The following is a 12125-nucleotide window of genomic DNA, read 5'->3' on the forward strand; positions in this document are numbered from 1 at the left end:
CCCTTATTTGTTTAGTTGCCCGTCTTTGTACCCTTTACAGCTCTAGGACATCTAATCTATGAATCGAGTCCCAAAACTGGACAGCATACTCCAGATGAGGCCGCACCAAAGCTTTATAAAGCAGTAATAATATATCTCTGTGTCGAGAATCCATGCCCGTTTTGCTGGCCTTAGGAGCAGCTGACTGACATTGTGTCCTGTTCTGTAGTCTATTATCTACAAGTACACCCAGATCCTTCTCCATCAGTGACTCTCCCCCTAGGACAGGCATGTCAAACACTGGCCCAAGTGCCATTATTTTTTGCCCACCAAGAAAATCAATTTCATAGAGCTGGCCCACAAACATTGCAGTCGATAACATGGGCGGTACAGACTGCTGCTCAGACCACCCAGGTCTCCCAGTAGGTTAGTAATTAGAATGAATATTTGCAACTTTTGTGGGGGCTGGCTACTATATGGGACAATATTGGGAGGGCTGGCTACTAAATGGGGCACTATTGGTCAGTTGACTACTATATGGGACAATATTGGGTGGCTGACTACTATATGGGACAATATTGGGAGGGCTGGCTACTATATAGGGAACTAATGCTGGAGCTCTCTACTATATGTGGGAGACCATCGGTGGGCTATCTACTATATGTGACACTATAGGGAGTACTGGCTACTACAGGAATGCTGCACGCCGCTCTGACAGGGTCAATGAATAGCTGCCGCACAAAACTGACATGTCTTTTTTAGGTGCGGCCGCAAGAAATCCTATGGAATACTATGTGTATACAATCCCGCTGGGATTCCATGTATTCGGCCACTTTATTAAATAACGGCCATGGGTGCAAACTTAGCTTCAGGAATGCGGTGTTCAGTACTGATTAATTTAACTCCCTGTTACAGTACATGATTGGGCTGAGAGGACTGTATGTAGAAGCATGTGGTTCAATCTAAGTCAACATGTACATTAACATTCTGCTGGCACGGGGACCATGTCATTAGCCTGTTAATTTGTGGATTGGTAATTAACTTTGAGCAAGAAAAAGATATGTACTGGCATGATATTATCATCATGATATTTCTAAAAGGTTTATATACTAATAAGAAATAGAGCTAGCAAATGTGTGCTTTTAGATGGCAGCACAGGTTGTGTAAGCACAGGTTAGTAATCATTTTAGGACACCAAAAAATGTTACTTTGGGAATTCACAGAGCTGAATAAGCATGCAACAAACACACATGACCTGATGTGGAAACTTTAGTAAGATAATAGATGCTGATATGGTTGACTTGTTTACACGCATCAGTATAGCAGCATGTGATAGCAGCTGACTTTGGCTTATTCAGCGTTGTTTATAGCATCAAGATGGTTTATAGTTTTTAGGTTGTAACTGAATATTAAAAAATGCATACATACAGGAAGTTTTAAATAAGCCTATATCTAATCTAAGATTAATTTGTAACACATTTCCTAAGGCCCACAAAACAAAAATGGCCGAAATACAGAGCAGTACATTTAGATATACCAAACTATCAGGTATCATAACAGACTGAAATATTTCCACATGACAGAAGAAAAGCCTCTAGATATTTTTCCCACATACAGAGACTACTTTTATTCTACATGCAAATGAAGGCTATAAGGACAGAGTAATACCAGCACCACCTAGGTACTTTTATTGCACACCATTTATCTTACATCACTCAAGACTTGACCACGCTTGTGATGTACTTCCAGCATACTACGGAAATGTTACCGATGTATATACCACACGCATCGCATCCACAAATGTTTATGGGCCCAATGTATTTAAAAAGATTGTCCTTTTACCACAATGTCCTTTTGCCACATATGCACTAGCAAAAGGTATAGTGCACAAATAAGATTTGTTTCTTTTTCTTTAGTGTGGGAGAGAGTGCAACCATCTGGGTACACTGTTTTGGGCTATGTTCACAGTACGTATGAGACTGGCCGTTCCGTGACCCCGGCCGGGTCACGGAACGGTGGTCTCTGGCCGGATCATCTCGGCCGGTACTTAAGTACTTAAGGAGCCGCTCGCTTCACTGTGTGAACTGACAGGTCTTTCTGCAGCCGGAATTCACTTAATTCCGGCTGCAGAAAACTGACCTGTCAGTTTTTTCCGGCGCCGCATAGGCTCCCGGCCGGAGCGTATACGATGTGTAGTCGATGTTGGTGATGGTGGTGTCTCCGCAGTACTTTTGCATATGCCTTGGGAGTGACAGGCTGCTCAGCCACACACTGGCTGCGGCACTGTGCCGTCTCGGCTAGTGATAGGCTCAGCGGTCTTTAGAAGTTTCAGCGGTGGCTGTAGTAAGTGGGGAAAAGGCAGTAGGACACTGTGGGAGCCTGGACATGTAAGTATAACTTTATTATTTCTATTTAAAGGGGTAGTGCGGCGGTAAAGAATGATTCACAGACTAACACACATTACAAAGTTATACAACTTTCTAATGTATGTTATGTCTGTGAATGGCCCCCTTCCCCGTGTCCCACCACCCCCACCCGTGTACCCGGAAGTGTGGTGCACTATACTCACCTGTCACGTGCCGACACCCGTCTCCGATCTTCAGCGAGTGACGTCTTCTCCGGGCGGACGGCAAACAGCTCCGACTGTCCCGAATGCCGGCCGCCCTCTGCAGCGTCATCCGATGCTCAGCCCCGATTGGCTGAGCATAACTGTGCGCAGCCAATCGCGGCTGAGCAGCTGATGACGCAGCCGCGTCATCAGCCGCTCAGCTGTGATTGGCTGAGCATAACTGTGCTCAGCCAATCGCGGCTGAGCACAGTTGTGACGCGACGGAGGGGGGACGGGCGGCAGCGATGACGTTTGGCACAAGATGGCGGACGGCCCTCGACACGGATCAGGTAAAGTATAATGCACCACACTTCCGGGTACACGGGTGGGGGTGGTGGGACACAGGGAACGGGGCGATTCACAGACATAACATACATTACAAAGTTGTATAACTTTGTAATGTGTGTTATTCTGTGAATAATTTCTGAGCGCCGCACTACCCATTTAAAGCAAGGTTGCGCAGACATTGCTAATGATGCCCTGTGTAGCCCTTGCCGCAAGATTCTCAAGACATGTAAAAGGCTTTGTAAGTGAATACCTTCCTAGCAGATCGGCAATTGCTTGCAGTGATAATCAGGCTATGTAATACCACCCTTAGAACACTGTGTGATAGTCCAGAGGGAACATAGTGTGACTCAGCAGCAGGGAAATACCTGTGCTATGGATGGGAGTGGTAATTCCACAGCCTCTCACTGTCACTCTAGTTTCTGTCACAACAGGAGCTACACACTGGTCATAGAAAGGTGAGCCCTATGGAAATTATCACTACCTAAGTGCCCAGTTAAAAGGAACGTGGGGGGCCCTTGGTGTTACTGGTGCAGATAATGAGCAAAACACAGAGTTAATGGACTTTCAATGGACTGGAGGCATGGTTTCTTAAAACATAATACCCTAAACAATGGTTGAAGCAAAGGGGAATGCCCATAAGGAAGTGAGCTAGGAATTTGAGCTCACGATAACTCTTTATGCTCTGCTCTAGCCCTCTTGTGCACTCTAGTACCAATGCTGTCTAGTACCAATGTTCTTTCATTGAGAAGTATATGCACACTGGTTGGCTTCCAACAATTTCCCATAAAATATATAGTATTCACTATAGTATGAGCTGCAATGCCCAGTGCAGGGTGCAGATCCTTTGAATAATCTTAGCAGCCACAAAGTTTCTAGGCCCAGCCTGAAACTCTTGAAGGTTCTGGGATAGTTTTTTTTTTCTTTAGAACTTCTCTCAATTTCTCTCTCTCTCTCTCTCTCTCTCTTTCTCTGTAGAATCTGTAGAACTACTATATCCTCTTCTTCAGCAATGTGGACTAGAATTCACATTTAAGATCCTTACTCTACAGGAGCTTACTTACTCAAAATGACCCAAACTTTAACACACTTTGTGGAAGTGGGGCTACACAAAGGAGTTGAAGATGCTGGTTCATGCCAGAGGTGGGGCAGCAATAGAAGAATGGAGACAACATCTCCATTCTACACTTAAAACATCATCTAATTAGGAGAATTCACACCAAAACTTGTTCCTCTTTCTGGGATGACTAGAGTAGAGTTAGAGTTCCCCAACCAGGGTGCCCCGCCAGGGGTGCCGCGGGATCCCAGTGGGAATTGTGACATTGTCACTTTAAGCATCCCCAGAAGCTGCGCCAGCACAGCTTCTAGGGATGTACAGATCACTTTGATGCTCCGCATGTACAGTGAGCAGGCGGAACATTAAAGTGAACAGAATGTAGGAGGAAGAACTGACAGCGTCCTGCACCTACATTCATACCTGCAGCCTATGGGACTCCGGGACGTGATTTATCCAGCAGGTGTGATGATGTGACGTCTGAGGGAGGATCTGTCCCCGCGGCTCGCAAGATGGAGCCAGAAGAAAAAGAAGAACTGCTCCCTGCAGCCACACAGCCCCGATTAGGTATGTATGATTTGTTTTACTTTTTTTTTTAACTATTGGTGCACAGCAGATGGGGGGCTTAGTAGTATGGGGGGCACATCATGGGGGATATTATTACTAGGGGCAGAGCAGGGGCATTATTATTGTATGGGGGTACACAGCAGGGGGCATTATTAGTATAAGGGGCCCAGCAGGGGGAATTATTACTATGTAAGAGCACAGCAGGGTACATTAGTATAAGGGGGCACAGCAGGGGACATTATTATTGTATAGGGATACACAGCAGGGATCATTATTAGTATAAGGGGGCATATGAGGGGGCATTATTAGTATAAGGGGGCACATAAGGGGGCATTATTATTATTATATGAGGGCACAGCAGGGGATCCTATACAAAGGGGGCAACCCACATTCCTACTCGCTTTACTGCGCATAACCCCAAACAGCGCAGTTACTACTGTATGGGAGCCTATAGGAGGGAGAAAGGGAAGAAAGTTACTAGAAATGTGCGGAGCCTAAAATGATTGTCTGGCAGGTTCTGAAGAGATGAAATGTAGCTGGAAGAAATCATCATGGGGGCCTGGGCCTGATAGAGAGGAAAAGGGACGCCTCAGATCAAAGAAGACGTCACCTGTGAGTCACTCAATGGCAGTTTTTGTATTTTGTAAAACATTATTTAGTAGGAGTATTATATGATGTTATTGTTACTTATGCCTTAAAGGACAACTCCGGCGAAAAATTTTTTGGGCTTATTTAACACACATTACAAAGTTATATAACTTTGTAATGTGGTTAAATACCCGGTCTGGCCCCCTTCCCCCACTTTCCAACCCCCGACCCCCCACCCCGGAAGTTAAAGAATATATACATTACCTATTACCATTACCTCTTCTCTGGTGTCGAGTGACGTCAGAGCTGGGGGGCGGTCCGGGTCTTCTTCCTCCTCTGCGTCTTCATTGAGAGTGAATGGGAGAGAAAAGGCTGCTGGTGCACATGCGCACCAGCAGCCTTTTCATTGGCTGGAGCGCATCACATGGCTTCCAGCTTGCTCAGCCCTGATTGGCTGAGCTTGCTGGAAGCCATGTGATGCGCTCTAGCCAATGAAAAGGCTGCCGGTGCGCAAGCGCACTGGCAGCCTTTTCTCTCTCATGGACCCGGAAGCAAGAGACATCGCTGGACGGCGGAGGCAGGTGACCGTGAGGCGGATGGCGGGCGAATGGAGTGGCGATCGTCACCGGAGGGATGGTGAGTATGGTGTCTGTGTGTGTCTGTGTTTTTTTTTGGGGGGGGGGTCCCGCCGGAGTTGTCCTTTAAAGTTTCTTTGTGTGTCACCACATTTTCCCTGAAGTCATTTCTCAAAAGTAGTATGGTTTCAGTATTGCTCTAATTCACAATATGCTGGCCCTTTAAAAATATAGTGCAAGTGTAATTATAGATAAGTCAAAATGAAATGTTCTTTCACTTTCTAATTTACTAGCATTGCTTGACCCTTCTTGTAAATTAAGATGGCTTACAAGAACTGCTTGTAAATTTCACAGTCACGGACTGTATCAGTCATAGTCTGTTATTAAACATTGATAAAATATGACATAGAATCTAGACATAGATATTGGGAAATTTCTCATTTGGTCTAATAAGTATGAGTTTTTCTGTGTGCCATGTTTTTCAGTTTTTTTGTGTGAAATTAATCTATCATGCACAAAAACATTTGTGAATTTAGCACAAATCCCTCAAACATGAATCAATTTTACATCTGGTCAGGAGGTGGCCAACAGTTGTCCAAAAATGTTGTGCAAGTTTGCAAAAATATGAAATAGTCTAATAGAGCTGCACATACTAAAAATGCTTCAGATTCAGTTAGGCGCATAATAATATTAATAACAATAATAATAATAACACACTACGAGTGCAAACAAAGATCATGGCTGTCTGTTTTTTGGCCGTTTGACGGCTGTCTTTCAGGATTTCAAAATAATGGCCATGATTGTAAAACTAACGTTTGTCATTTTGAAATAGCGGCTGTTATTTGGACTCAAAATAATGACTGTTCTATCTGTTCGTGTTTTGTGTTGTTTTATGTCTTGGATGATCTCCGCGCCCTCACTGTTGTTGGACAATTATCTAACTATATGGTTGCATCCCTTTCTGGGTCCCAAGTCCTGAGCACAGGGCATACAATACAGTTTACTGTTGTGGACTTCTTGTTTACTGACTACCCTTTTTCCTTTCCTTTCCTGTGACTGTTCTTATTGAAAACTAAATAGGGAATGTTTAAAAAAAAAAAAAAAAAAAAAAAGACGGCTTTTAGGGCCAAAAACAGACAGTGAAAAAGGTGCAACAATAAATTACCCCCATAGTATCAAATATATAAGTTTGGTTACTTTTTCTGTGGTTAATTTATAAGTTAACATTATAAGAACATTCAGTCTTATTCACGTGTTCCAGTAACTGAGCTGATGGTTAAGATGATATATTCCAGCCTATTAACCGTTTAGCAGACAGCTATTACAAGTCTATTATCAGCATTAGACAATTTTCTATTTAACTAGTGCAGTGAGGTAAACTTGCTATGAACACTCAGGGGGAAATTTATGAAATCCTGTAAATACTGTATACACCTGGTGTAAACTGCCCAGAGCAACCAATCACAGCTACCCTTATATTTTACCAGAGCTGAAATCTGAGCTGTGATTGGTTGCTGTGGGCATTTTACACCAGGTGTATATTTACACCCTTTCATACATCTCCCCCTTAATACCTGTCTGTTAACAGTAAAGATTGCTAGTTGCTCTATTAGGCCAGGTTCACACTTAGTGTCACAGAACGGCTGGTGTCAGTGAAATTCATGCCGGTTGGTATTGCAGTACTGTCCGGAAGAACTTTATTTCTTTAGAATTGGGATACAGGCACATACAGGTGTGCCTGCATTCCAGTTAATCATAGCCGACAATGCAAAGTGCGGCAGGAGCCGCACTTTACATTGTCTGCTCTGTCAGTATTGTGCAGCTGCTTTTTAACCCCTTCAAGACCGAGCCCATTGATGCACGGATGTCCGGGTAAAATTGATGCAATGTTTCTCGCCGCCTTCTAAGAGCCATAGCGCTTTTATTTTTTCACCTACAGGGCTGGTTGGGGTAATTTTTTGTGCCATGATCTCTAGTTTTTATTAATATCATATTGGTGTAACAGAACAATTTTGTTATAACAATAATGTTATATTTTATAATTCCGCACGCTACGATATATAAGATGTTTATTTATTATTTTTTTTTTTATATTTTTTTTTATAATAGGCAAGGAAGTATAATAAACTTTTATTGGGAGGGGGGTTTATAAGGTTTTTTTTAAATTCTTTTAAAAACTTTTTTTATTACACTTTTTTTTTTACACTTTAAGGCTATGATCACACTACGTATGAGACCGGCCGTTCCGTGACCCCGGCCGGGTCACGGAACGCCCGGTCTCTGGCCGGATCATCTTGCCCCGTACTTAAGTACCGTCCGGATCATCTTTCCGGGCCGCAGGGCTCTGATGCGGGCGCATCAGTGCGCCCACATCAGAGCTTCCCATAGCCCACAGTAAAGCGAGCGGCCGTAGACGCTCGCTTCGCTGTGTGAACTGACAGGTCTTTCTGCGGCCGGAATTCACTGAGTTCCAGCCGCATAAAACTGACCTGTCAGTTTTTTCCGGCGCCGCACAGATCCCGGCCGGAGCATATACGATGTGTGTACACTCCATCCGGGATCCAATTGCACACAAGGCTATGTCCCACCCCGCTTAACTACAGCCGTAGTTCTGAGGCGAGAACTACGGCCGTAGTTTTACGTAGTGTGAACATAGCCTAAAACATGCAATCTCTAGATTGCATACACTGATCTATGGTATGCCATAGCATGGCATAGATCAGTGTTATCAGCGATCTGTGCATAGAGCCTGCCTGAGAGCAGACTTTATACATAGAATCGGGACCCCCATAGCATGGCCGTGGTTGCAAAATAACGACCGTGGTTGCAAAACTGCAACTACGGCTGTTGTTTAATGGAATTATACGTTGCGTGAACTTAGCCTTATTGTGTATGACTGCTGTTAGCTGATTCTTTGTTCCGCTGTATTCTTACGTATTCTTGTACTGCCATATAAATGCATGTTTGACTATGGCAGCAATGGCGTGTCTCTAGTGTGAACAAAGGATTGGGTGTGTTGAAATCCCAAATTCTTAGATACATATAATATAATGTAACAGTGCCGCCTACCATGTAAGTTTCATACAGATGAATGGCTACAAGAAAATAATAGTGCGTTTATCTGACAGATTTTTGAATCCAAAACCAGGATTTGATTTGAAAAGAGTACAGATCAATCTTTCCTTTATGACCTCTTCCCTGTTTATATTCTCTGCCTCGCTTTGACTTCAAAGATCTGTCAGATAAATCTCTGACAGATCTTTTCCGCCCCCTATATGCCCGGGAAGAGGGTGAATAAAAACTAATAAACTAAACTTACCTCCCTGGCTCCTGACAGTATCTTACGGATCTGTCCTCACTGTGTGGCTGCTTCAGGCTTCTGGGGACGTGATGTTGCAGGCCCCCTCAGCCAGTCAAAAAAGTAAAAGTTCTGGATAGGCCATCACAGTATCCTGACCAACAACCAACAGCATTGAGACACGTGGGGGAACTCAAACCTGTAGTTGAATGTTAGAGGAATAGCAGCTTTACCACATGAGAAACCACTCATGCACAACTATAACAAAAGATTGCAAGCTGCCACTGGTGCAAAGTAAGGCAATAATGAGGCAGAATTACTGTTGCTAATGTGCAAGATTTTTTTTACTACTTTTTACCAAAAATTGACTCGTCTGCCTTACACCACAATTATAATGTGTTCATCCTTTCAATATTTTTGCCCTAGGTTGTCCATGATTGTGGCTTGCTAGCAAAGGAACATGACTTAAATGTGACGTTATGCGCATACAATGACACCAACATTTTTATGGGAAATTCCATATATAAAAACAGCAAATAATAGGAGGACTAAGCTTATCCTACATGTCTAAAGATACCAAAAGTTATTAAACATTGTAAGCCACTGCGATAAATCTGGTGCATTTAGGCTATCTAGTCTAATTTTACACTATCTTTGTATATTATTTTATAGGCTGGGGGCCTGATTTCCCAGATGAAGGGGTTTCACTAGTTGGCTATCTCACCTATCTAAAGGGCTTTTTACAAGGACCGATTTATTGTTTAGGAGTGTTGTTAGAAACTCTCCTTCGGCTGATAATTGGCATGTGTGAAAGTGACAGTGATCGATCCTTGGCTGATCACATCTTTTGGACTGCAGCAAAAATGTATAAACAGGAGATGTGTTACCAATAGCAAAGGGAAACTGACAGCACAGATATAGATATTATTATGCTGTCAGTTTACAGATCACACAAGCAGTGCATTAATACCTTCAGCACTGTTGTGTGACCTGGCATCCTGCTCTCCCGTCCTTTTCTCCAGCTGCTGTTGTGCTCTCTTTCTCTCAATAATTCTAGAGGAGGTGGGGCGGCCTGAAGACACAGGAGAGTGGGATGCCGGATCACACAGCGGCACAGAAGGTATGTATGCACTGCTTGTTTGTCTGGAAACTGGCAGCATGGATACATGCATATCTGTGCTGTTACTTCCCATGGCTGCATGAAGTGTTCAAGGATCGTTTGTGCGGCCCAGCCACTTGATTAATTGTGCTATGTAAAGGCACTGTAAACAAGTGCCAATCTTGTTGATTGGTGCTCGTTTGTGGCTTCCGCATCCGAGAAATCATTCAGTGTAAAAGGACACTAAGTAGTCAGTAAAGCTAGCTAAGCAAATAGTAGAACCCCATATCTCGGAAAGGTGTTAGAACAGAAAACAGGGGATTGGCAAGTAAAAAAAAACACCATAAGAATCGGTGCAAGGCTGATACGAACCCGGACTCTCGGCAATGATTCTCGCTGTCTTCCACCTCCGTGGAGAGGGTGGATAAAGTGGGAGGACCACCTGGAAAACTGGGATACAGCCTATGGCTGTATCCTGGTTTTCCAGGCGGTCCTCCCGCTGTATCCACCCTCTCCACGGAGGTTTAAGACAGCGGGAATCATTGCCGAGAGTCCGGGTTTGTACGAACCCGAACCTCGGCAGGTTCGGACCATCCCTAATATATATATATATATATATATATATATATATATATATATATATATATAATTTCTATTGACCAAAGGTCTTATTTTAAGCGGTTGTGTTATTAGGAAAACTAAGTCTTAACTGATGCATTATGTGAATGTAAACATATTTCATATGCACAAGCAATAGAGAAACTATTGGTTAAGAGGTATAGCTGTACTAATCCCCCATGTGCCTGCTGGTATTGGTTTTGACCCAATAAGGTGGGCCAGGAATAATTTTGTTTTTGCTTAGTCTGCATGCAAGGAGGATTGTGGGAAAGTATCTGCACTGTTACATGGCAACAGCAGGGTCACAGTTTAGAGAGAAACTCAGAAAGGAATTAGATCCATAGGAGATAAAAGCAGTACTGGGATGTAAGTTACTTTACTAAAAACAGAACATTTGTTCTCCTCTATATATATGAATGTGGTATATATCTGATTTTATCAACTCCGCCTCATGACATAATCCCTTTAAGCAGAAGTGGAAGTGTTATCAACAGGTTTTTGGTTGAAAGATTTGGAAGTACACACTTTTTAACCCCTTAATGACAAAGGGCGTATATTTACGCCCTGTTGTCGTTAACAGCGTTCAGAACGTTATAAGCCTGGGAATGGAGCGATTTTAAGGAACATATATTTGTTACCAATGGTTTGAATTTTTTACCGGCCATCAGATACAAGAAAAGTTATACATGTTACATATCATTTTAATCGTAACAACTTGAGGAACATGCATGACAAGTCAGTTTTACCCCAGGGCGAATGGCGTAAAAACACAATACTCCCCAAATAAAAGAAATGCGTTTTTTTTTTTCAATTTCACCACACTTTGAATTTTTTTCTAGTTTCTAGTGTACTTTATGCAAAAATTCAGCCTGTCATTGCAAAGTACAATTAGTGACGCAAAAAATAAGGGCTCATGTGGGTTTCTAGGTGGAAAAATGCAAGTGCTATGGCCTTTTAAACACAAGGAGGGAAAAACGAAAATGCAAAAATCGAAATTGGCTCTGTCCTTAAGGGGTTAATCACTGTGGTTTCTTCAGGAACAATCATTTCTTTTAAAGCATAAGACCCACCCATATGGTTTGAGTATACCGTTTAATTGGATTTTACCTATGTTGTCAAACCCCATATTAGTATAATAAAAATGCAGAACATATGTAACCTCTCCATTTAATGGAGTTGTCCAGTTTTGAAAACCCCTTTTTATATACTTAATTGCAGAAGTCTGAAACAATAGAGGGAGATTCCATGTTCACTATTCCTATCTATTAATGGAATGAATAGCACATACAAAGAGCAGCTCCCACACTGGACCTGGCCTGTCCTGCACAGGGCAACTTCTGCCATGAGGTGAAATGAGATTATTGCTCCGGGCGGCAGCTTTGCAGAGCCTCTGAAGGGCAGCATGTTCCATGCAGTGGTCTAAACTATATTGTCTGCTACATAACACTGACTTT

At 43.0% G+C, this 12125-nt stretch overlaps 1 protein-coding gene across 3 annotated transcripts in view; it reads left to right on the plus strand.

The window, feature by feature from the left end:
- The window catches only part of LOC138787136 (programmed cell death 1 ligand 1-like), a 55345-nt gene that overhangs the window by 40992 nt on the left and 2228 nt on the right, over nucleotides 1-12125 (plus strand). The gene's annotated exons all lie outside the window — the stretch shown is intronic.

Source organism: Dendropsophus ebraccatus, chromosome 3, assembly GCF_027789765.1.
Source record: "Dendropsophus ebraccatus isolate aDenEbr1 chromosome 3, aDenEbr1.pat, whole genome shotgun sequence".
In the NCBI taxonomy this organism is placed as follows: domain Eukaryota; kingdom Metazoa; phylum Chordata; class Amphibia; order Anura; family Hylidae; genus Dendropsophus; species Dendropsophus ebraccatus.